Genomic DNA, 27,798 nt, shown 5'->3' on the forward strand with positions numbered 1-27,798 from the left:
AATTCCTTATATTCCAACACGTGACCTTCGTTCTTCTGAAACTGGTCTTCTAACCGTTCCTTTAACCCGTTTAAGATTGATGGGCGATAGGGCTTTTTCATCATTAGCTCCAAAACTGTGGAATTTTTTACCGATTGAGAGAAGGCAAGCTAAAAATCTTAGCACTTTTAAATCTCGTCTTAAAACTCATTTTTTTTAGGGTAGCTTTTAATTAAAAAATTGTTTTTTTTTTTATTTGTCGTGTTTTTGATTGTTATTGTGTATGGTTGTATTTGTTGTTGTAAAGCGCTTTGAGATCTCCATTTAAAAGCGCTATAGAAAATAAAGTTTATTATTATTATTATTATTATAATTCAACCTCTCTTGTAAATATTGCTATCTTTTTTCATCCTTAACTCTTGTAAATCTTTCATCATTTTTTGTTCAAGTTTAGATTTGTTATAGTTTTCTTGTTTTCAAATGATAAATGGAGCCAGCCTCCAAAAGGAATCCCTGTCTCGATGCTGCATTCTCATTACACTATACCACAACACTGGTCCAATCACAAATAACAATTTTTTTTTACTATACTATTGTGAGTGTATTTGCAATAGGATATAATTAGAATGAATGTACAAATGTTTGCCATAAGTATTCTAGTCTTAACATAGAAATAATATTTTTATGTAACAATATAAATTATGATTTACTGATTTACTATGTTGTGCACAAAGTAACACACCAAAACCTTAGTCATTATATAGAACATTTATTTATACAAAATAAATCAAATCAAATAAAAAAATATAAAAACTATATACAAAGAACATTTACAACTATTTACATGCAGGAATAAAAAGGATGTTGCTTTGAAGAGGGAAGAGTGGGGGCCAAAGTGAAGGAGAGGAGAAAGGAGAGAAAGTCTGGTTTATTCCCTGCAGAGATTGCTGCCTCTTTTTTAAAAACTACTCTTAAGGCTCCAATTGTTCCAAATTAAGCAGAACTGTGCTGCTTTCATAAATTAATTTGTGTATTTGAAATTTGACGAATTCTTTCGTCTGAGGCAGCTATCTCTGCAGGGAAGGGACCAGACTCATGAGGAAGAGCTCATCCTCTGAGCGTGGAGGTGGCACTGGAGCTACAGGACGGGTCCGGAGTGCTTCTAGGAGCTGACGCTCCACCTCCGATGGCTGCTCCCTAGGCCTTCTCTGAGCTCTTCTTCTTGGTGGCACTGTATCAAATGCTAACACATTTTGTACAATGAGAAGGCAGAAAAGGATTAAACTCATTCACAAACCGTCAGTGTTGTGTGAGGCTATGAGTGCTTACTGTAAATATAATATGCATGTAAACATGGTCATTGTTGCCTGTACACACCTGTGGGTACAGCAGCAGGTGTTAAAGGGCCGGCAGGGAAAGCAGAAGCAGCAGCAGGTTCTGGCAGAGGGGACCCAGGCTCACTGCCATCAAAAGAACCAGTCGGCTCTGTCATGACGATATTAAATATTAATACAACAATACACACATTGCACATTACACCAGTCAGAGAGAAATTAATTTAGACTTTTCATCATTAAAAAAAACAACAACATATATGCCCTGTTGTGTTGCTTCACTTGTCAACACACCTCCTGTCTCTGACTGCCCTGCTGCTGCTGCTTCTGTCTCGCCCTGGTCCTCGGGGTGGTCGTACCCTGCGGCCTGATTCTCCTCATCCCCCCTCTCCATATTCCTGCTTGTCTCCCGTGGGGAGACGAAGGGGTCGAGTAAAGACAGGACCGCAGAGTACTTCCACTTTTTCCCTGACCCTGCTGCTGACCCACTCCTCTTCTCTGTCTCCTTTCTCCTCTCTTTTAAATGTGTCCCTCAGAGTCTTCCACTTCTTTCTGCACACTTCCTCTGAATAAACACATTAACTCTTCAGCGGGAAAGTAGTTGTAAAATACGGCGAATAAGCTCAATTTCCCGCCTTTAGCTAGCTTGTAGTCTCAATATGTGTGTGTGTATATATATGTATATATATATACACACACACACACACACACACACACACACACACACACACAGTCAGGTCCATAAATATTGGGACATCGACACAATTCTAACATTTTCTAACAAGTAACTGCAGACTGTCAGCTTTAATTTGAGGGTATTTACATCCAAATCAGGTGAACGGTGTAGGAATTACAACAGTTTGCATATGTGCCTCCCACTTGTTAAGGGACCAAAAGTAATGGGACAATTGGCTTCTCAGCTGTTCCATGGCCAGGTGTGTGTTATTCCCTCATTATCCCAATTACAATGAGCAGATAAAAGGTCCAGAGTTCATTTCAAGTGTGCTATTTGCATTTGGAATCTGTTACTGTCAAGATGAGATCCAAAGAGCTGTCACTATCAGTGAAGCAAGCCATCATTAGGCTGAAAAAACAAAACAAACCCATCAGAGAGATAGCAAAAACATTAGGCGTGGCCAAAACAACTGTTTGGAACATTCTTAAAAAGAAGGAACGCAACGGTGAGCTCAGCAACACCAAAAGATCCGGAAGACCACGGAAAACAACTGTGGTGGATGACCGAAGAATTCTTTCCCTGGTGAAGAAAACACCCTTCACAACAGTTGGCCAGATCAAGAACACTCTCCAGGAGGTAGGTGTATGTGTGTCAAAGTCAACAATCAAGAGAAGACTTCACCAGAGTGAATACAGAGGGTTCACCACAAGATGTAAACCATTGGTGAGCCTCAAAAACAGGAATGCCAGATTAGAGTTTGCCAAACGACATCTAAAAAAGCCTTCACAGTTCTGGAACAACATCCTATGGACAGATGAGACCAAGATCAACTTGTACCAGAGTGATGGGAAGAGAAGAGTATGGAGAAGGAAAGGAACTGCTCATGATCCTAAGCATCAGTGAAGCGTGGTGGTAGTGTCAAGGCGTGGGCATGTATGGCTGCCAGTGGAACTGGTTCTCTTGTATTTATTGATGATGTGACTGCTGACAAAAGCAGCAGGATGAATTCTGAAGTGTTTCGGGCAATATTATCTGCTCATATTCAGCCAAATGCTTCAGAACTCATTGGACGGCGCTTCACAGTGCAGATGGACAATGACCCAAAGCATACTGCAAAAGCAACCAAAGAGTTTTTGAAGGGAAAGAAGTGGACTGTTATGCAATGGCCAAGTCAATCACCTGACCTGAATCCGATTGAGCATGCATTTCACTTGCTGAAGACGACAACTGAAGGGAAAATGCCCCAAGAACAAGCAGGAACTGAAGACGGTTGCAGTAGAGGCCTGGCAGAGCATCACCAGGGATGAAACCCAGCGTCTGGTGATGTCTATGCGTTCCAGACTTCAGGCTGTAATTGACTGCAAAGGATTTGCAACCAAGTATTAAAAAGTGAAAGTTTGATTTATGATTTATTATTCTGTCCCATTACTTTTGGTCCCTTAACAAGTGGGAGGCACATATGCAAGCTGTTGTAATTCCTACACCGTTCACCTGATTTGGAAATTTGTAAATACCCTCAAATTAAAGCTGACAGTCTGCAGTTAAAGCACATCTTGTTCGTTTCATTTGAAATCCATTGTGGTGGTGTATAGAGCCAAAAATGTTAGAATTGTGTCGATGTCCCAATATTTATGGACCTTACTGTGTATATATAGCTCAAATTGAGTAAAGAGCGTTTTTTACAACTTACCAGATTGTCCGACCTCCTCACTCACTTTCTTCCAAGCAAGATCCTTTTTATTCCTGTTTCTGTAAAAGTACGAAGATGTATCGTACAGCTCCGGGTGTCCACATACAGCGACGATAATTTTGTCCTCCATTGTTGTTTCAGATTTCTGCCTCTGCTCACTACGTCGTAATCACGTCACTACTAGAGCAAGCTCCTGATTGGTTAACGCGGCGCGTGTGTGTGTGTATATATATACATTTTAAATAAAACATTTACACCTTTTAAATAAACGTTTTGATAAATTCAGTCTAACATTAAGTACAAATATTTATTCAGTATACGTTAACTTACTTGACTTAATGGACGCCTGAACTTGACATACTGTCTTATATCCACTTTTCTTTGGATATACAACTCATAAAACACTTTCTAAATGTCCACTTGAATATGTTGTATGATTTTCTCGTTAATTTTAGTCTAAAAAAATAACATTTATTTATTATAGTGCAATTTACCTGACGCGTGAGCTTGACAAAATGGTGGCGCTGTTTCTCCCGCGAAGTCACTCAGGTGCGTGCACATGCAGAATGATCTCAGTGTTGGCTGGATTTGTTTTTATTAGTTTAGTCAACATTTAGCATTCTGAATGTTGACTGGATTTGAAAATAATTTAATGTTTTTAATATATATTTGTGCAGACTTAATATAATATGCCTTCTCAACTAAGCCCAAGCAATAAAATTAGTTCAACTTAAATATTTTTGCCCATCCAACATTTTGTTAATTGGATTATTTATAGCTGGGACCATAGTCACCAAGAAAACAATTGGTAACACTACACCGTGAAGGACTGAAATCATGCAGCGCCCGCAAGGTCCCCCTGCTCAAGAAAGCACATGTACAGCCCGTCTGAAGTTTGCCAATGATTCAGAGGAGAACTGGGTGAAAGTGTTGTGGTCAGATGAGACCAAAATCCAGCTCTTTGGCATCAACTCACCTCGCCGTGTTTGGAGGAGGAGGAATGCTGCCTATGACCTCGAGAACACCATCCCCACCGTCAAACATGGAGGTGGAAACATTATGCTTTGGGTGTGTTTTTCTGCTAAGGGGACAGGACAACTGCACCTCATCAAAGGGACGATGGATGGGGCCATGTACCGTAAGGGTCAGGGCATTGAAGCCAGCCAGGGCATTGAAAATGGGTCGTGGATGGGTATTCCAGCATGACAATGACCCAAAACACACGGCCAAGGCAACAAAGGAGTGGCTCAAGAAGAAGCACATTAAGGTCCTGGAGTGGCCTAGCCAGTCTCCAGACCTTAATCCCACAGAAAATCTGTGGAGTAGGGCTGAAATGATCAGTTGACATTACCGACAACGTTGACAATAAAAAATAGTCGACAAATATTTTTGTTGTCGAGTAGTCATTTGATCTCATATAACCTAATGTAAGAGCCTGCAGTAATGCAATTTGACCAGTGTGGCGCAAGAATGTAATTCAGCCCTCCTGGATGCAATTCAAGAGAAGACGACACACACAGCTCTTCAGAGCAAATGCAGCCGAACCTGAGCGGCGTTTGGATGAATATGTAAATATATATTGCGCGCTTTCCTCTCAGTAACGAAATAAACACAACAAAAACTGACAGCAGTGTGAAAGCAGCAGTTAAAAATGCATCTGATTACAACAATGTGGATGTTTGCATGAGCTCTGCAGTTCAGTACTCAAGTAAAGTCCGTTCACATCATGTTTATTTATATAGTACTTTATGCAGTAGATAGCCTTAATTCAAGCAGCTTTACGGTATTAAACATGAAAAACCAGCGTTAGTGTCGCTTTCAGTTAAAATTACAACTTGATTTTCTGTTATAAAGCTAGCTTATTAGCTAGCTCTATTATTGGCGCTAGCTAATAATAAAATATTTTTATTAGTGGGAAAAAAAAATTAATTAAAGTGACAGATTGGTTTACAGAGATCAAAGTTTGATCTAGCTCAGGACTGTTTTGGTTATCATAACCTAATTTTCCCCCGTTAATAATTCATTTTAACGGCACAATTTTTTTTAACGCGCGATTAACGCAGCGCGTATTTTCTGTTTGACCCGTGGCCCAACCTGTAGTTGGATAAATGGAAATGCACAGTGTTGCCAACTTAGCAACACTGCAGACCCCTTTAGCGACTTTTTTCCCTTTAAAAAAGGCCCAAACCTTATTTAGTTTCTGAGAATCGCCGGTTCTGCCTCACGAACGCGAGGTCTTGGTTTTTTTTGTGCAGATTAATATCTTGGAAGGGAGAGCTGGTTATGTTGTCTTAATGGATCGCGTTTCAGTCATTATTTCATATTCATTTAAAGGAAACAGTAAAATATACAAATGAAAACAGTTTTATTGAGAATTTAGCTTCATCTAAATACAGTATGTGGGCACAGAGAGGGAAACAAATGTAATAATAATATATGTACTATATGTAATATATGTATTTTGCATGTTCAGAAGAAGAGCTGCCCTGTCATGCAAAAATGTAAACAGGTTAGTGTAAATAAATTGTTCAGTGCAAAGAAAGATAAGTAATGGGAACCTGGTATTTCTTTTTTCATGTGTCTAATAGACATGAAAAAAATATTTGAAAAACATCTATGACCTTTGAAACATGTCTAGTCTTCATGCTCTATGTATGACTATGGTTTCAATAAACATACATTTGCATAAAGCATCCATATTTATCCATGCCCATGTTGATTAGAGTATTAAAAACTTGAAATGTATTAATTTAAGGTACATTTAGAACAAATAAAAATGTGTGATTTTAAGTTGTGATTAATCGCGAGTTAACTCACGACAATCATGTGATTAATCGCAATTATTATTTTTTAATCGATTGACAGCCCTAATATATATATGTAATACACTGTAAATGTTGGAAGGGCAAAAATATTTAAGTTGAACTAATACTTATTTGACTCATTAAAATGCAAATCAATTTATAAAAAAGTTTTAAAGCGTTTTTCTGGATTTTTTTTGTTATTCTGTCTCTCACTGTTCAAATAAACTTACCATTAAAATTATAGACTGATAATTTGTTTGTCAGAGGGCAAACGTACAAAATCAGCAGGGGATGAAATAATCGATGTGTGCATATATATATGTGTATATGTGTGCTCAGTTGGGGACACTTAATTTTTAGCAAAACTGTCCTGGAGCAGCCCAGCACTGTCTCCCTCATCTAACACACCCGAATCAACTCGTCAGCTCATTAATAGAGACTTTAAGATCTAAAGTGGGTCAGAAAATGCAAAGAGAGTTGAGAGAAAACACGATGCGTGTCAGATCCGTGTCATGTTCAGCAGTGGCAGCTCTTAAAGAAACAGCACCCAAAATAACCTATTAACCCAGCTGCTGTGATGTCTGTTCATCAAAGAAAAAAAGAGGAAATCAATAACTTTTATAGCTTTAAGGAATAATCTATATTTAATTTAGAATTTGGTGTTTGATAACTTTATTAAATTTCTGTATATTTCCTACTTGCTGAAGGGCAGGTAGCTAAATATGGCATTTGTTATAATGGGTTTATGAGAAGATTGTTTAAAGTTCACTTAAATTGAAGTTATTTTATTAAGGTCTAATAAATATTAAAATTGATAGATCTCAATTATACTGTAATGTTGAATGGCTATAGTCAATGGTTAAATATTAGGGAAAAAAGAATTTTATAGAGGCATCAGTAGTACTGGTATCAGTGATACTGGCCTTCAATCGTAAAAAAAGATGCCATTAAAAAATAAATTGAAAATATACTGTCTTTATGTTGTTTCTACATTAATTTGCAGATTAAATGTGAAATTATTGCAATATAAAAGTATATTTAAAAAGTTAGATTTTAGGTGGGATCAATCGCGATTAATTTCAGAAAAAAAACATGCGATTTTAATAAATTTTTTTTAATCGATTGACAGCACTCAATGTTGCTCTGATGTAAACAGAGACTATTTCATTATTACTACAGCTTCAACTGAGGGTGCTCTTGCTTTCATTTGAAGCTGCTTAGCACTCCTGTAGAAGCAGACCTGAAAGTAATAATTATATTTGCGGGTCCTTGGCATCAAACAGTGATCTGTGGACAGGGATTTCTGTCTCTCTCTCACACTCAAGACAAGCACAATCAATAAAATCATTTCAGGAAAGCAGCTTATATGCAAGTAATTCACATGCTTGTACGCATGCTTCCCAATGGTACGCACAATAGATCAATATTCACCATTAACCAAACACTTTTTTTATTCCTGTTGTTTAATCTGTTATGTAGCACGCATCACGTGGCACCTACTAAGCGTTGCGCCTTAAGATCTCTCACTGTTTATATTACCATTGATGCAGGTGAGCAAATAAACAGTGCAACTCTATTCACCTAATTACCTGTTTGAGAAATTTTGAGGCAGGCGTGGCACCTAGGGGCCTCAGGCTCTATTATGGATTAAAATAGAGAAATAAAAATATAAAGTAAGGTGGCAAATAGGTGAATAAGAGTAGAGTTGCACTGTTCATTTGGTAACATCCATCAATTGGAATATAAAAAGCGAGAGATCTTGAGGCAGGTGAAAACTCTGTTTAATGGTGAATATTGATTTATTGTGCGCACCGTTGTGGCTCCTGCTGGTAGCAGGGGATGGACAAGTTTGCTGGTGCTCAATTTTTGCTCACACTTTATATTAGGTGGCCTTAACTACTATGTACTTACATCGAAAAATAAGTACAATGTACTTATTGTGTTCATATTGTATTGCAAAACACTATTGCTGCTATTGAGGTGGGATACGGGTAAGGTTAGGGACAGGTTTGGTGGTATGGGTAGGTTTAAGGGTGGGTTAAGGTGTAAGGGATGGGTCAACAGTGTAATTATAAATGTAATTACAGAAATTAATTACAGATGTAATTACATATAGGTATTTTTAAAAATATAAGTATGATGTAAAAACATGTATGTACACAAGTGCATTGTACCAAATTATTAATTTAAATGTAAGTACATAGTAGTTAAGGCCACCTAATATAAAGTGGGACCCAATTTTTTTTACAGGAATTCCTTAAGCTTCTTGCTGTTACTGTGGCTGCCAACAAGCTTGACCCTGCGCACATTTTTATAATTAGTGACATTGAAAAGGTTTGTTTAATTAAGACAATCTTTTTATTCATTTATAATTTTTGCTATTTTAACATGCATTTCTATGAAGACCAGAACATGACAGCATCTAAACAGATTTAAAATCCATCATAGTTGCGCTTATCGGTTACTCAGGAAAAAGGTGGATATGATAATCTCTGACCAAACAAGGAATTCTAAGTAGTATTTTACTGATAATAATCAAGACAACACTTTTAACGAGGTGACACTGGTATACACAGTAAACGACCGCAGTATATATAGTTTGTAAGCTTATAAGTTTAAAAATGGTCATCAATGACCATTAACTGAGCAAAACTGTACTGTGAAAGATTTGACAAATCATGAAGAATGACGCACAATATTACTTGAATAGCACACTGTGGATTTAGCCAAAATAAATTTCAAACTGCTTTTAACCACAAGTTAGTTTAAATGGTTACTTCCAACAGTAATAATAATTGCCATCAGTAATGACTGAACTATTCTTGATCAATTTAAATGCAATCTTAATTAACAGAAGCATCCTTTTATTTATTTATTTAAGAAAGAAACAAGTTTTCAGACCTTTGGAGACCACTGTGTAGAAGTAGTGTCATGGTCGGCACCTCTCTCCGACTCATTTCTGCTATGTCAGCTACACGTGGTGGTTTGTTTTCATCCTGTCATCTACGGCTGCATGTGGGGGAGCAATCAACGCTAACTCACAGCGCTGTGCGCTCCATTAGCCCCGCACCTGTTACTCGTTTCCCCTTTCCTATTTATTCCCATCAATGCCTTTTCTCTGTGTCGGTATGTCGTCTTGTGTTTGGTCTAACCTTGCATATGTAGAGATCTACTCTCTTCTATTTTTTGTACTGTGTTCAGGATCCTCAGGCGAGGATTAATCGATCCACTGGATAGCGTGTCCGGATTGGGAGCGTGAGACTGAACCCTTTTCGGTCTATTCCTCCCAGCCATCCGTTCCAGTTGGTGTGGGCACTGGGAGCCCAGTTTTTGCTCCCGAACTTTGTGTTTCTGTTTTTGGATGTGATCATCCGAAGTTTCTAATAAACTTCATTCCTCTGTTTAGAACAGCACTTGAGTCTTCCTGTCTTTTTGACACAGCGTTGTGTGACAAGTAGTATTTTTCTGTTCTACACAATCTTACTCCATATTTTTTGTCTCTTGCAGAGATGTCAGCGATCAGCTCCAGTCCGGATGATCCAGTGATCCGGATTCTTCTGATGGGCAGAAAGGGTTCTGGGAAAAGCTCGTCTGGAAACACAATACTGAGAGAAAGAAAGTTTAAACTTAAAAAGCAGGAAGCTGAAGTTTGTGATGCAGTAGCAAAGGTTGGAGAGAAGCAGGTTGCTGTGATTGATTGTCCAGATCTGCTGGATCCAGATGTGAATAAAGAGCAGCTGGAGGAGATGAAAGAGCAGCTGGTCTCTCGATGTTCAGCAGGTCTCAGTGCAGTTCTGCTCGCCGTTCCTCTAGAGAAACCACTGGAAAGTGAGGAAGAGATCTTGGATTTTATTAAGTGTTTATTTGGTCCTGAAGTTCAGAAATACATCATGATCCTGTTCACATGTGGAGATGAACTGGATGCACTGGATGAACCACAGACTATTGATGAACATCTACAAACCCATGAGGATCTCCAGCGACTGGTGACTGAATGTGGAGGAAAGTTTCACTGTTTCAACAACAGGATTAAATCAGATGATCAGGTACAAGAACTGCTGCAGAAGATTGAAGGAAGGACGGAGGAAAATGGTGGGAAATTTATCATGGAACGAATGAAGAGGAGTGCCAGCAAGGACATTGTAATAAATTGTAAGTTGTTTTGTTGTTGTAAGTTACTGCAATGTGCTCACATGTTCATTTAATGTAAAGCACTGATATTTTTGTTGTGCTTTAATTAGTTAGAAGCATCTGCAAATGCCTTACATATAAATATAAAACTGATCTCAGAAGAAAAGTAATATCGCACTGTTGTGATGTAGTTTCAGGAGAAAGTTTAATGGATGAAGATCCAGATGAGATTCAGCTTCCAGGGAGGAGAAACCAAATCAGGCTGGTTCTGCTGGGAAAAACTGGAGCTGGAAAAAGTGCTGCAGGAAACACCATCATCGGTAAAAGAGTGTTTGAATCCTCCATCAGCTCGAACTCTCAAACAAAACGGTGTCAGTCAGAAACCAATGAGAGGATGGGCAAAAATATCTCAGTGATCGACACACCTGGACTTTATGATAATGTACTCAGTAAAGAGGAGGTTATTACCGAATTAGTGAAATGCATAGCGTACGCCTCTCCAGGACCACACGCTTTTATTATTGTGATTAAAGTGGGTCGATTCACTGAGGAGGAGAAAAATACAATAAAGGAGCTTAAAGAAGTGTTTGGAGAACAGATAGAGAAATATGCCATGGTCCTCTTTACTCACAAAGATCAATTGGAGAAGAAAAAGAAACCATTGAAGAGTTTCTACAGGAAAGTGATCCAGATCTTAAAAATCTGGTACAGAGCTGCGGAAACCGATTCTTCTGTTTAGACAATGAATCTGCCAGTTTCCCACAGTTCAAAGATCTGCTCAGTAAAATAGAGATGATGGTGAGTGAAAACGGAGGCCACTTTACTAATGACCTGTTTGAAGGAACAGAGAAATGCATTCGGGAGATTCAGAAACAGAAGCTGCGTGAGAAAGTGGAGCAGTTAAGACAGAAGCAGAAACAGGGCATTCTGACAGAGTGGCAGACGATATACTGGAGTTTAGCAGAGGACTCTCGACAGGAGGCGCTGCATGTTATGTTAGGTGATGTGTACATAGCAGCTGTAGCCAAACTCATGGGGAAGGTGATGGTGACTTCTGAGGAGAAAGAGAGCGCCATAAAGGAGGCTGAGAGCTTAGGAATCAGTCGTAGAGAGGCCGTTCGACTTGCAATCAGAGCCACACGGAAGCTAGCAAAACAGAGGTTGTGTGGGATTCAGTGAGAAACCTCAATCATGATCACATTCATAAGATTACCGACCAGCTCCTTCAACTAAACTTGATCATGTTTTTGTTGATATCTTGAAACCAAGATACCACTCACTGTCATTGCTGTTTATTCACATGATGCTTTCATAAATGCCCTTTTCTTGCTCTATTATGTCCGTGTTTGATTATATCTGTATCAAGAGTGAGTGTGAATCTGAAATGAATATCATAAACACCAGTGAAGACGAGCAGTTCAGTAACACTTTACAGTAAGGTCTCGTGCTGATAAACTGTGATGAATAAGTATTGCTCAATATTTCATCTACTTTCATTTACTTGTCGATATTTTTTAGTGCTCGCTATAAATGTATATGTGATTCTGTATGTCATTATACGTGTGATTGTGTTAATGTGTTTTGTGTCACGTGCAGAATATTTTGTTGAGTGTATTATGCGTTTTTCATCCATCATCAGTATTTGAAGGGGTTTTGCTGTCCTCTAGAAAACACTAGTACAGTACAATTTATTCTTCTACATGACTCTTAATTCAAGATTTGTTACCTTTGTGATAAATATCAGACTGAATAAAGCTGATTGAAGTACAGTTGAACCAACTCTCTTATATGTGAGTGTTTCATGTGTTTAGCTGCAGCTTGTGATAAAGTCTGAGCATGTTTGAGCATGTATCTCTCTTTCTTTCTGTGTGTAACAGTAAACTGCTAGTTTTCAGATATGAACAGGTAATTTCAGCTAAGAGGAGTCTCTGAGTTTATGTTCAACATCTTCATGTGCATGTGTGTAAATTCAGTATGTTACACATTAAGCAGGATTCAGTGCATACAGAATCAAAATAACCTCTAAAGCCCTATTCGCACGAGATTAGTATTACATCCTCAAATTCAATAATGAAATGCCTTTAACTGAAAATTGAGTGTTTAATCTTATCATTATATATTACTGACACTCTATCCTCCAATTTGATACTAAGTGCTTTGATACAATCTGTATTGATAAAAGCGCTATATAAATAAAGGTGACTTGACTTGACATCCTCTAGTCATTTGTAATAATTGCGGAATTTGTAAAGTAAAAATCAAGGTTTTTGTTTTCTGAGCGCCTTTTTATCCATCGTTGTGAAGAATGGAGGCTGCATTGGAGTGTCAATAGGGCCTAGCATTTCTTTCTGCGTAAAATGATCTTCAGGTGAGAGTGAACTCAGTAATATCATTTAAATTAATGATATTAATCATTTATCATTTCAGAAGTCAATTGCCAAATTTCAAAGTCATCTGTCAGCGTGAGGATTCAGAAAATGGGTGAGTGAAACAAATTGAGAGAAAGAAAGCCTTGAAGTGAGTTTGAGTGAATCACATGATCATTTGTGAAACAGACTAACCCGATCTCATGAAAGTGCGTATGCTACGCCAAATAAAAAAACGAAAACTTGTGGTATTGATACGCAAAATTGGACTTTGGCATGTATATGCTACGCGATGGGTAGGATTAGGGTTGTGGGGTAGATGCATATCATATGTACACGAAAACTGCATATCATATGCACGCAAACAAATTTCATATCATATGCACGCGAAAACTGCGTATTATATGCACGCCAAACACGTTCGTATCATATGTACACCAAAGTCCATTTTTGCATATCAATACCACAAATTTTCGTTTTTATTTGGCGTACTATTTATATATGCATTTTCATGAGACTGGGCTCAAATTACACCCATGTACAGCTATAGTGCTTTTTTGCACATCATGTCATGCAAATCAAGTCAAGTCACCTTTATTTATATAGTGCTTTTAATAATACAGATTGTGTCAAAGTTGCTTATAGCAAAATAGTGTGTCAAAAAAGGAAAATAGTGTCAAGAAATGCATTAAATACCCAGATAGCAAGGTGACATTGATACAATAATGTTGAGTTTTTTGGTTCATCAACTTGGTTGAGATTGATATGTCAGTGTTTAAAGTACGTTGGATCAACATTTAAATTTTGATGAAAGCTGACAGCACACATGGGGATGGAGACAGGGATATTGACCACAACATCATGTAAGTGTATCTCTGGGGAATTGTTCCCAGTGGGGTGTTTACTCTAAAGGGGACCAATACCTTTTTCTTGCCGTAAAAATCTGCATATCTGCGAGTCATCTGTGTCACGTCACCTGTAGAGGTTTTTCCCCTGTTGGCAAAGGAATGGACCCGCCCTACTCTGCCTCTGATTGGCTTACCTTAATGTCCTTTCCCTCAACCAACCAATCTCACTCCTGAAGCATAACTTTTAGACGCTGCAGGCAACTGTCCATATTTCCAGAGGCTACGTAAAATGTGAAGGAACAAGCTAATGGCAAGCAGCTTATTTGTGAAGTAATTGGGGTATGTTGGTGGTTAGATTAGCCTGTTTGTAGCTAGCTAAATTAAGTTCACTGTAGAGCAGGACGGAATGCATTTGTATCTGCTGTAAATGATGTTCCGGTATAAATGGTGATTACCGCGTGCACAAAAAAAAAAATCTTATGTCAAACAGAAAACAAGATTATTTTTCTTACCCCATTGGCAGATTATTTTGCTTGTTTCAAGCAAAAACTCACTTAATTTTGACATGTTTTTTCTGAAAAAAAAACATTTTTACTTATCTAGAAAATCCTTCTTGATTTAAGAATTTTCAGATATTTTGGCTGGAAACAAGACTAAATATCTAAGTAAGAAAAGCATTTTTTGCAGTGTGAGGCTGCTGTTTTATATATATATACAGGTGCTGGTCATATAATTAGAATATCATCAAAAAGTTGATTTATTTCACTAATTCCATTCAAAAATTGAAATTTGTATATTATATTCATTCATTACACACAGACTGATATATTTCAAATGTTTATTTCTTTTAATTTTGATGATTAGAGCTTACAGCTCATGAAAGTCAAAAATCAGTATCTCAAAATATTAGAATATTACTTAAGACCAATACAAAGAAAGGATTTTTAGAAATCTTGGCCAACTGAAAAGTATGAAAATGAAAAGTATGAGCATGTACAGCACTCAATACTTAGTTGGGGCTCCTTTGCCTGAATTACTGCAGCAATGCGGCGTGGCATGGAGTCGATCAGTCTGTGGCACTGCTCAGGTGTTATGAGAGCCCAGGTTGCTCTGATAGTGGCCTTCAGCTCTTCTGCATTGTTGGGTCTGGTGTCTCTCATCTTCCTCTTGACAATACCCCATAGATTCTCTATGGGGTTCAGGTCAGGCGAGTTTGCTGGCCAATCAAGCACAGTAACACTATGGTCATTGAACCAGCTTTTGGTACCTTTGGCAGTGTGGGCAGGTGCCAAGTCCTGCTGGAAAATGAAATCAGCATCTCCATAAAGCTTGTCAAGAGAAGGAAGCATGAAGTGCTCTAAAATTTCCTGGTAGATGGCTGCGTTGACTGTGGACATCAGAAAACACAGTGGACCAACACCAGCAGATGACATGGCAGCCCAAATCATCACTGACTGTGGAAACTTCACACTGGACTTCAAGCAACATGGATTTTGTGCCTCTCCACTCTTCCTTCAGACTCTGGGACCTTGATTTCCAAATTAAATGTAAAATTTACTTTCATCTAAAAAGAGGACTTTGGACCACTGAGCAACAGTCCAGTTCTTTTTCTCCACAGGCCAGTTAAGATGCTTCTGACGTTGTCTCTGGTTCAGAAGTGGCTTGGTAACCCTTTTCCTGAAGACGTCTGAGCGTGGTGACTCTTGATGCACTGACTCCATCTTCAGTTCTCTCCTTGTGAAGCTCTCACAAGTGTTTGAATCGGCTTTGCTTGACTGTATTCTCAAGCTTGCAGTCATCCCTGTTGCTTGTGCACCTTTTCCTACCCAAATTCTTCCTTCCAGTCAACTTTGCATTTAATATGCTTTGATACAGCACTCTGTAAACAGCCACACCTTTCAGTAATGACCTTCTGTGACTGTCAATGTTCGTCTTCTGGATCATTGCCAAGTCAGCAGTCTTCCCCATTATTGTGGTTTCAAAGAACAAGATATACCCAGAATTTATACTGTAGGGATGGTCATTTATTCAAACTCAAATGTAAATATTCTAATATTTTGAGATACTGATTTTTGACTTTCATGAGCTGTAAGCTCTAATCATCAAAATTAAAAGAAATAAACATTTGAAATATATCAGTCTGTGTGTAATGAATGAATATAATATACAAGTTTCACTTTTGAATGGAATTAGTGAAATAAATCAACTTTTGATATTCTAATTATATGACCAGCACCTGTGTGTGTGTGTGTGTGTGTGTGTGTGTGTATATATATATATATATATATATATATATATATATACTGTATGTGTATGTATATATATATATATATATATATATATATATATATATATATATATGTATGTATATATATATATATATATATATATATATATATATATATTTAACATACATTTATTTATTTATTTTTTTTTTTTTTTTTGCGTCAGGCTGCTGTTGCTATGAAGATTGTAAGTTACGTTATCGCTACATTAGTTTGCTACCCTTTGCAAAATGCACCTCAGTCTCGACCTTAACATTTGTCTCACATATCAGCTATTACTCTGACATGAAGTCAATTTGACAACTGTTCGACCTACAAGTAAAGCATACTGTTTAATGTACAGTAATATTAGTATTACTCAGCTTAAGTGGAGGCAGTGCTAAGCTAGGGCTGGACAATAATTCAATATCAATATGTGTCGCAATATAATTTTTTTCAGTAACGGCGATATGATTTTTAAACACATTTCCGATATTTCGATATACATTACCAGTGTTTCCCATACATTGATTTATTTGTGGCGTTTGACTTCGTTGAATAAACATGAGCACTGCATGTTTAAAAAAGCTGGTGATTTACATGAATGTATCTCTGAAGGGAACATACTGTCTTCAGAATAGTTTTTATGGCATTTTCATTTTATCTGATAAAGTATAGTTCACGAGCAGAGCTGCTTAGATTACAGCCGTTACCGGGGAAACCGCTAGTTCTGCCGCTCTCAGAGCGCCTCCTGCTGGCAGAGAATCAGATTCTACTCCGCTGGTTTCAACATAATAATAAATGCTTTTTCAGCAGCAACTCAGAATATTAGATTGATTTCTGAAGGATCATGTGACTGGAGAAATTATGCTAAAAATTCAGCTTTGAAATCACAGGAATAACTTGCATTTTAAAATATTTTCAAATACAAAACAGTTATTTTAAATGGTAAATATTTCAAAATGTTACTGTTTTTGCTGTATTTTTGATCAAATAAATGCAGGTTTGGTGAGCAGAAGAGAATTCTTTAAAAAAACTAAAATCTTACTGTTCAATAACCTTTGACTGGTAGTGTACTGTATGTTAGCGTATAGTTTGAAGTTAAAGATATTAATAAGGTGAGTCTGAGATGTTTATTTGACAGTGATTTCACATTTCTTGTTTGTATGAAGGCTAAATACAAATAAAAGGTGAACATTAATTTATTTGTTTTTTTGCCCCACTAAAATATTATATAGTTTTATAGGAGGAGTTCATAGACTCGGCAAATTCATTTTTCATAAGTTTGTTGGTACAGATATCTGTTGTGGGCATCCTTGGCAGTTTTCATGAGGCTTTTTTTAATAGTGTTCATATCGATATTGGAATTATATCGTATCGACCGAAATTAAGAAATATATCGTGATATCAATTTTGGCCATATCGTCCAGCCCTACTAAGCCATAGCAAAGTGTGATGGAGAAACACCTCGCGTTTAGCCCGTCAGCTACTTCAATAATTCGAGTGCTGAAATGAAGATTTACAGTGGTTTATTTGCTCTGACTGAGTTCATGTAACATCTTAACAACAATCCTTGTTGATTGTAGACCGTAGTTGTCGCTCAAATGTCTTTTAATCATATAAAGGTGTTTATCCTTGAATGATGCACTGCATCCTACTTAGAGTTTTTGTCTTGTTTCTAGTCCAAATATCTAAAAATTCTTAAATCAAGAAGCATTAAAGTTAAAATTATTGTCTTGTTTTCAGAAAAAAAAAGAAAAGAAAAAGTCAAAATTAAGTGAGTTTTTCCTTAAAACAAGCAAAATAATCTTATTTCAAACCGAAAACAAGATTATTTTGACTTTTGACAAAATATTTAGAAAAATTATTTGATTTAAGAATTATTAGATATTTGGACTGGAAACAACAAAAAAAAATGTAAGCATTTTTAGCAGTGTGTAACATTTTCTCCCTATAAAGCACTTCGACTTGCCATTGTGTGTGAAATGTGCTATGTTTGTGGTGGGGTGGGGGGTGGGGGTGGATTTGGTTTGTCACCTGTGGATGTTTCTGTAGAATGACCAGGCTATGAGTGGCTAGAGCTAATCTGAAAAGATACTGTTGAAGGTCAAGCTTGATCCTTGCACAGCCTTTATCAGTAGAAGAGACTGTACTGCATTGTTTTCTCACTACAGGACCTCTGTGTTAGACTGACCATTCTCACAAGAACTAAAAGACCAAAGACAAATCCTTTGACTATTTTTTTCTCTCTTTGTCTCAGTCAATAACAGCTTTCGGACGAGCTGCAGCTAGTCTTCTTGAGGAGAGGTGAGCAATTTAAGGTTTCGCATATTTAAACAATATATTTTACACAATTTGTTTATGCAACAATACGAGGTCGTTTCTGCCTTGTTTTTAATCGGATACCGAGTGTTTGCTGACTTGAGAACAGCAGGCAACATGTGAAGAAACAAGTTCATTAAGACCTGAGTGATTTTGTGTTTTGTGTGTTCGTGTGAATGATTGTTTTGAGAGTGGTAATGTTTACTGAATGTGTCGTGATCTGTGAGGGAATGGACTTGAACCAATAGTAAGCCAATTGCTGCTGCGATTTTATTTTATTTTTCATTTGAGATGTATCTTTGGCATATCAAATTTTTGATTAGTCGCTTATAGTACAATAATGTTAGTTTTAGTTTCAATATTCGCCGGGTAATCATTAATGTTGTTTAAGGGACCATCAGCAAATTCCAGCCACAGTAAGAAAAAAAAAAAAAAACCTTATGTCCAGTCATTCATTCATATGAATAATTTTTATAAACATTGTAGTAAAAGCTAGTGGGCAGACTGATTTACTGAATGTTTTTGCAGTTCGTCCCCTCAGTTTATAAACTGTATTCACAAATTCTTAAACGGTTCTCTCGGTTTAAAAAACCTTGCCCATGGAACCATACCCACAAATTTTCCAATCCGTGCATTTAGATTTTATAAATTTACATACCTTATAACTACAAATTCATAATCTATGCTCACGCTTTCGAAATCTGTTTCCACGGGTTTGTAAACTCACGGACTGATTTTAGACCAGGGAGGGGCAACATCGGCCCTGGAGGACCACTGTCCTGCAGAGTTTAGCTCAAACCCTAATCAAACACACACCAGTTAATCAAGGTGTTCAAGATCATTAGAAAGCTACAGGCAGGTGCGTTAGATACATATATGTTTGTATATACAGTGAGGAAAATAAGTATTTGAACACCCTGCTATTTTGCAAGTTCTCCCACTTAGAAATCATGGAGGGGTCTGAAATTGTCATCGTAGGTGCATGTCCACTGTGAGAGACATAATCTAAAAAAAAATCCAGAAATCACAATGTATGATTTTTAACTATTTATTTGTATGATACAGCTGCAAATAAGTATTTGAACACCTGAGAAAATCAATGTTATTATTTGGTACAGTAGCCTTTGTTTGCAATTACAGAGGTCAAACGTTTCCTGTAGTTTTTCACCAGGTTTGCACACACTGCAGGAGGGATTTTGGCCCACTCCTCCACACAGATCTTCTCTAGATCAGTCAGGTTTCTGGCCTGTCGCTGAGAAACACGGAGTTTGAGCTCCTCCAAAGATTCTCTATTGGGTTTAGGTCTGGAGACTGGCTAGGCCACGCCAGAACCTTGATATGCTTCTTACAGAGCCACTCCTTGGTTATCCTGGCTGTGTGCTTGGTCATTGTCATGTTGGAAGACCCAGCCTCGACCCATCTTCAATGCTCTAACTGAGGGAAGGAGGTTGTTCCCCAAAATCTCGCAATACATGGCCCCGGTCATCCTCTCCTTAATACAGTGCAGTCGCCCTGTCCCATGTGCAGAAAAACACCCCCAAAGCATGATGCTACCACCCCCATGCTTCACAGTAGGGATGGTGTTCTTGGGATGGTACTCATCATTCTTCTTCCTCCAAACACGTTTAGTGGAATTATGACCAAAAGTTCTATTTTGGTCTCATCTGACCACATGACTTTCTCCCATGACTCCTCTGGATCATCCAAATGGTCATTGGCAAACTTAAGTCGGGCCTGGACATGTGCTGGTTTAAGCAGGGGAACCTTCCGTGCCATGCATGATTTCAAACCATGGCGTCTTAGTGTATTACCAACAGTAACCTTGGAAACGGTGGTCCCAGCTCTTTTCAGGTCATTGACCAGCTCCTCCCGTGTAGTTCTGGGCTGATTTCTCACCTTTCTTAGGATCATTGAGACCCCACGAGGTGAGATCTTGCATGGAGCCCCAGTCCGAGGGAGATTGACAGTCATGTTTAGCTTCTTCCATTTTCTAATGATTGCTCCAACAGTGGACCTTTTTCACCAAGCTGCTTGGCAATTTCCCGTAGCCCTTTCCAGCCTTGTGGAGGTGTACAATTTTGTCTCTAGTGTCTTTGGACAGCTCTTTGGTCTTGGCCATGTTAGTAGTTGGATTCTTACTGATTGTATGGGGTGGACAGGTGTCTTTATGCAGCTAACGACCTCAAACAGGTGCATCTAATTTAGGATAATAAATGGAGTGGAGGTGGACATTTTAAAGGCAGACTAACAGGTCTTTGAGGGTCAGAATTCTAGCTGATAGACAGGTGTTCAAATACTTATTTGCAGCTGTATCATACAAATAAATAGTTAAAAAATCATACATTGTGATTTCTGGATTTTTTTTTTTAGATTATGTCTCTCACAGTGGACATGCACCTACGATGACAATTTCAGACCCCTCCATGATTTCTAAGTGGGAGAACTTGCAAAATAGCAGGGTGTTCAAATACTTATTTTCCTCACTGTATGTATGTATGTATATATATATATGAAGAGTTCAGATGCAAAAGCCTCTAAATGCCATCAGAAATGTTCATCTAAAATGAGTATTTTTATCAGGCTGCTATGTTTAGGTTCAGTAATTTTTCTCTAATAACAATGTATAGGTCCTTTTCTATGCAATTAAAGTGAAATATATAGGAGCCTGGTAAAAATGCTATGTTTAGAAGAAAATTTCAGACGGCACTTAGAGGCTTTTGCATCTGAACTTTTCATATATATATATATACAGGTTACATGTATACGTACAGATAGCCTATATAATGTAGACACGGGAAACATTGTAAGTTTGCATCGTGGTAATTTTCCTGTTTATAGTATTAGTTTCTGCACAAATATAACTACAAAATGTTAATTATTATTTTATTTCTCTGAATGGACTTGTTGGAAAATCAAACTATATTTAGATGTTATGAGCTGCAGTGTAGATATTTGCCTGTAGTTTTTAATGAAGATGAATGTCATCAAATTTCTGTTTGTGCTTTTTTTATTCTTACTGTTATTAATATTTGGAATAATTTACATTATATTATTTTCTGTATTTCTATAGGCTACAGATTTCATATTATATGTTATGGAGCAAAATAAATAAAAAATGGATAGAAATGTTAACAATAGAAATGCTTACAATCTGTGAATCAGCACATATGTGTTTGCAGTGTTACTGAGGGAGCATTTTAAGTTGTTGTGCTTTTTGTGTCAATGCTGTTACTTTTAATACAGTAATGTAATGATTTACAAAGAGACAACACTTTGTATTTGTAAGGTTCTGGTCTCTTCTGCTTCACTTACATAAATGCTTAAATGTGTAAATTAGTAAAAAAAAAAAAAAAAAAAAAAATATATATATATATATATATATTAAAAAACACCCAGAAACTGTTTTATTGTTGATTTTGGCAAATCTGCTTCTTCCAGGCAGAAATTCATGTTCAGTGAAGGCTCCTCCCACAAACCCTGCAGAATGGAACACACTGAAGATACTGAAGAACAAACAGGTGGGTGTTTATTCTTTATTAATAATGCTGAAGCTTCAAGCAGTTTTATATTTTTGTTGTAATAGGAAAAATCTTTAGAGATGTTAAATAATGTTGCTGAAACATCAAATAATAAGGGACACTTTCTATAAACTGGGTACTTTTTTTTCCAAAATGTATGTTAGATATAGTTGATCAAACATATTTAATAGTTATCCCTATAGAAACATGGGATGTGTGCCTATAATTGGTTTAAAAATAATAATTGGAAGATCAATGTACCTAATTCTTGGAAAGTTTCAACATTCAACAGGGTTCACATTTATGTTCTTTCATAAAAGTTCCTGAAAATGAACCGTTTTTACTTTTATTTCAGAGCTGATTGAAGAAAATAAGCAGAATGAAGTTCTGAGGGAAGTTGAGGAGAAAAATAATGTTGAAACCCAAGAAAAAACTTTGAGATGCTCTCAAACTAAAAAGAAAGGTTTAAAGAAAAGAAGAGCCAAGAATTGTTTCACCTGCACTCAGTGTGGAAAGAGATTGACAAGCAAATATGGTCTTGATGTTCACATGAGAGTTCACACTGGAGAGAAACCGTACACGTGTTCACACTGTGACAAGAGATTCATTCATTCAGGACACCTGAAAAACACGAGATGATCCACACTGGAGAGAAACCATACACATGTGATCAGTGCGGGAAGAGTTTCAGACGAAAAGAACGCCTTGCAGACCATATGAGAGTTCATACTGGAGAGAAACCGTTCTCTTGTGATCAGTGCGGGAAGAGTTTTGCAAAATCAGAAAGACTTAAGGATCACATGAACGTCCACACTGGAGTGAAACCGTACAAGTGTTCACACTGTGACAAGAGATTCAGTCGGTCAGGAAGCCTGAAAACACACGAGATGATCCACACTGGAGAGAAACCGTACACATGTGATCAGTGCGGGAAGAGTTTCAGACAAAAAGGAAGCCTGACGGAGCATGTGCGAATTCATACTGGAGAGAAACCACACTGGTGTGATCGGTGCGGGAAGTGTTTCACACAATCATTACAACTGAAGATACACATGAACATCCACACTAGAGAGAAGCTGTACACATGTGATCAGTGCGGCAAAACATTTTTGTGGGCTTCAAACCTGAAGAAGCACCAGAGAGTTCATACACAGGTGAAGCCATATTCATGTGATTTGTGTGGAAAGAGTTTTTCATATTTACAAAGTTTGAAAGTACATCAGAAACTTCATACTGGTGTGAGAGATTATATGTGCTTGAGATGTGAAAAGACTTTTACTTCAGCGAACAATTTAAAACTGCATGAGAGGATTCACACTGGAGAAAAACCATATAAGTGTTCACACTGCAACAAGAGATTCAGTCGGTCAGAAACCCTGAAAACACACGAGAGGATCCACACTGGAGAGAAACCGTACACATGTGATCAGTGCGGGAAGAGTTTCAGACAAAAAGGAAGCCTGACGGAGCATGTGAGAGTTCATACTGGAGAGAAACCGCACTGGTGTGATCGGTGCGGGAAGTGTTTCACACAATCAGCAAGACTTAAGATACACATGAACATCCACACGGAAGAGAAACTGTACACATGTGATCAGTGCGGCAAAACGTTTTTGTGGGCTTCAAACCTGAAGAAGCACCAGAGAGTTCATACACAGGAGAAGCCACATTCATGTGATTTGTGTGGAAAGAGTTTTTCATATTTACAAAGTTTGAAATTACATCAGAAACTTCATACTGCTGTGAGAGATTATATGTGCTTTAGATGTGAAAAGACTTTTACTTCAGCAAACAATTTAAAACTGCATGAGAGGATCCACACTGGAGAAAAACCATATAAGTGTTCATACTGCGACAAGAGATTTAATCAGTCAGCACATCTGAAATCACACGAGAGAATCCACACTGGAGAGAAACCTTATTACTGCACTGTATGTGGGAAGTGTTTCAGTCATTCATCTTCTCTACAGAGTCATACAAAAAGCATTCACAGCAAGTAGATCATCTTCAGATCCAGTACTTTTAGGTCTGATGCTGATTCCTCATCAAATGCCACACAATAATGAATCATGCAGTAAAATATCATCTGGATAAATCTGTCCTAACCAGACATTACAAGCGACACGACAAAGAAACATTATCTAAAGTTTTCACAGTGAATAAAGTTCATCTTCATCTTTAAAACCAGCAGATTGAACTGAGATTCAGATCAACTCAAAGATGGAGTTCCTCCACAAAGAACGATGTCAAAAGTTTTATTCTTGCATGTCATTTTGCTTCATGATATAAATGATATCAAATTTCTTACGAGTTTCATGTTATGTTCTATTGTCTTATATTGCATATGCATCACTTTAATGAAGGAAAGTAGAAGCTTTTTACAAACCGTTCTTGTTTAGAGAGCTGAAGAAGAGGCTGTAACACTTTTAAGAGAGGTTTAGATTTATTTTTAACTTGTTTTTTTACTGTTGTTTTTAACATAAATAGTTATTCTTCCAACTATGATGTATTCAGAAAATGCATATGCTGTCACGCAGCTTGTAACTGAACCTTCTTTGCTTCTCTTGTAAGCAGGGATGGTACCTTAACCTGATATTAATTGAGCCCTGGGGCTAAACTATGAAAGAGCGCAGTATTGATAAGCTCCGACGTTATCAGTTAGCGTCCACATCAGGTAAATCATTGATTGTGAAAAGCAGTCTACTGTTGTTAAACTGCAGGACACATTTGATAATAAAAAGTGTTATTAAAAGTGCATTAAGCTGACAAAGAGACACGTTTCCCAGGTTGATTTCTGTGCTCGTTCATAGATGGAGCTAAACGCAATCCGAGTATACTTTGGGCTTTGGGTGTGCGCATAAACGGTAATGACTTTAGTCGCTTTAATAAGCATTAATCTATCGGTTTATGCAGTGTTATTTTACATTTTGCATTTGATTAATTCAGTTTCTTTTGTAGGCTATACTATTGTTAGATCTTAGTTAGTAGGCCTATAGTTTTTTCTTATGTATCAAAATTACATTTGAATATGATGTACATAATGCTTTCTGTTTATGTATAATGCTTTCAGACTGTTTACTGTTGTAGAAATCTTTCTCTTAAATAAAAATACATGGTCAGAGACTTTTAGTCTTTTAGTATTGTATTCTTGCAAGAAGGTCAGAGAATACAGCAGTGAGTCTTGCAGAATGTGTGACAAAAGCAAGTGAACATGCTTGTCTGCTTATACCTTTTGGCCTATTGTTTAAAAAACTGTCTCCCTGATGTTGCCACACATAGTCAAAAGTGTGTTAAGCATTTGCTTCATTTGTCACGTGGCATCTTCTCAGCGTTCTCATGTTATCCTGTTTTCCTCGGCGAGCGAGAACAAGCAGGTCGTCGTGACATTTTCTCATATTCAGGCAGCAGCAGGCCTCACAGTTAAACACTCATATAACAGTTCATAAGAACAGAAATGTTGCAGTAGAAATATGAAGTAAATATGAATAAAATGAAATTTCTTTCACATTACAAATAAATTTTGTATATTCATTTGATTTTTATTTTTATTTTTATAATTGTAATTTTTTCAAACATGCTGTTTCTTTGCTATAGATTTTTACATTTCAGAATATAAACTTTTCAGGTTTATAGCTAATGAGAAGCACCAGATCAATAAGCAGTGTTGTAAGAGTAGCAATACCCATCCCTGCTGGTCAGTAGGAGAGAGATCGATCTCATGTTTTCACTTATTTTTAGCTAATTTTCCTATTTGCTTTGAGTAGCCTAATTGCTGATTGTTACCCTTTTATTTGAACAATCTCACTGGATTATTACAATTAATGGAAAAATGAATGTTTGGAAATGTAAACTGATATTTACTACTGACACACTACAGCAAACAACAGAAATAACTTAAAACCTTTTTCTTTTTTTTATCTGCTGAAAATAGGCCTTCTAGTGTTCTAATAATTTTGGCCACCACTGTACATTGTTATCTTATTTTATCAACAGCTTTATTGATTGTATTTCTATCAGGAAAAAGTAATTTTATAATTTTAGTTATATCTAAAGTCCACGAATGTTCGCTTTTTGGGCTTTTTAATTCCTCAATAAAGCTTTTAATTGCCTAATAAACTATTTTCCTCAACACATGACTTAGATTGAATGAGAAGGCTGCATACATTAGTAACCCTTATTTTTGTAAGGATGGCACTGAGGCAGAACTAGAATCCATTTGCAGAAGTTTATTAAAGGGATTTGCAGCAGACAGAAATGTGAAGACAGGCAAAGGGTCAAAACCAGAGTAACAGTCCAATCAGGCAAACAGAGCAAAGGGGCAAATCCAGGAAATCAGTAGTCGAAATAATCAGGCAGAGTAATACACAATAAGCCAGGCAGAATATAACTATGGAAATCACTCGGTAAGGCAGGTAAACTGGCAATACTTCGCAACCTGCCATGTGCTCAGCATCTGTCTTATAAAGCCACCAAACAGGAAGTGTCAGTAGAGGAAGCAGAGGGAGAAGCATGCAGTCAGTACTCGGGTGAGGGCTCCTTCTGCTGGCTTGGCGTTACAATTTTTGTTTGATGTGTTGGTTTTTAAATGTTTTGTTCTTTTAAAATAGTTTTTTGCACTTTTTTTTTTTTGATGACGTCATCACCACTGGCACGTGTTCACTCAGGAGGAGAGGTAAGCAGATCACGGTACTTCACATTTACTGTAAAACTATTGTAAAATACACTTTACAGTTTGTTTATGCAACAATACGAGGTCGTTTCAGCCTTGTTTTCTAGTGGTGGCGAGATAAAGCTTTGAAGCTTTCCAGCCAGATGTGTTGACAAGTGGTTCATTTCATTTCTCGATTTGAATGCACACTACACCTGCTGGTCTAGTCGATCCAAATAAGGAAAAAACTGTCAGGAGTGTGTGACAGCACCAAAATGTGCGTTACGTGGTTGCAAAAGGCTTGATTCATATAGACTCACATAGCGCATGTAAAATAAATAAATTCTTTGTTTTTATGCTCAGTGTTGTTTCATAATGTTTTATAATTAACTTATTTCCCTGCTGAAAAAAAACAGTAGAACCCTGCCCAAAACACAATAGAAAATGTAATGGATTTAATGGTTATAATGGGAATTGTATTGGTTTTAATGGAAACTATAATGGTGTCTACTGGTATGTGATGGATTCTATTGGTGGGATGTTAAATCCTATTGGAAAAATGCCCAAAACACATTACAAAAATTAATTTTGTAATGGTTTTACTGGAAAAAGCTAATGGTTCATAATGGTATTTTGATGGAAACCACTGGAATTTCTGTGATGGTTTCTATTCGGCTTCTATTGTTTTTGTTTTGTTTTTTTCGCAGGGTTGTAAATTATGGAGTTATTTAGACTGTATTAAAGAGGATGAAAGTGATTAATGGGGACTGGACTGAGGGCAGCTGAGTGTTTGACTCAGCACGTCAAGAACAAAATATTTCAAAAATAAAATGTGCATATCTTACAGTTTCCTTCAAATTCTGTCTTTTAAATACAGCGTATCACTATATTGGAAATGGGTTATCATTAGTCTACTCTTGTCTGTCTGTGCATGACATCTATACCATTACACCTTTCCTGCCCCCTGTTGAGAGAAATTGGGAGTAAGTGCAGAGGCAGAGGCAGAGGCAGAGGCATTTTCTTCAGCCTAAATTTATTAATTTCACTCTTGGTGTGAAAGGGCCTTTATAGTCACCAAAAATATAACTTTTGTGTTTTCTGTTATTAAAAATAAATAAGTAAGCCCAGCTCAGGTGACCAAAAGTAATGCAAAAGTAATGTAATGCATTACTTTCCATAAAAAGTAACCATGTAACGCAGTTAGGTTTTTTTAATGGA

The 27,798-nt window shown here is 37.2% G+C and overlaps 2 pseudogenes; both read left to right on the top strand.

Annotated features, from left to right (window-relative positions):
• Positions 1–2,349: 2,349 nt before the first annotated feature.
• On the top strand, positions 2,350–12,053 carry LOC131535798 (GTPase IMAP family member 8-like; annotated as a pseudogene).
• A 9,776-nt stretch (positions 12,054–21,829) lies between these two features.
• Positions 21,830–25,042, top strand: LOC131536822 (gastrula zinc finger protein XlCGF57.1-like; annotated as a pseudogene).
• The last annotated feature ends 2,756 nt before the right edge of the window (positions 25,043–27,798 follow it).

The sequence above is a fragment of the Onychostoma macrolepis genome, chromosome 03, assembly GCF_012432095.1.
Source record: "Onychostoma macrolepis isolate SWU-2019 chromosome 03, ASM1243209v1, whole genome shotgun sequence".
In the NCBI taxonomy this organism is placed as follows: Eukaryota; Metazoa; Chordata; class Actinopteri; order Cypriniformes; family Cyprinidae; genus Onychostoma; species Onychostoma macrolepis.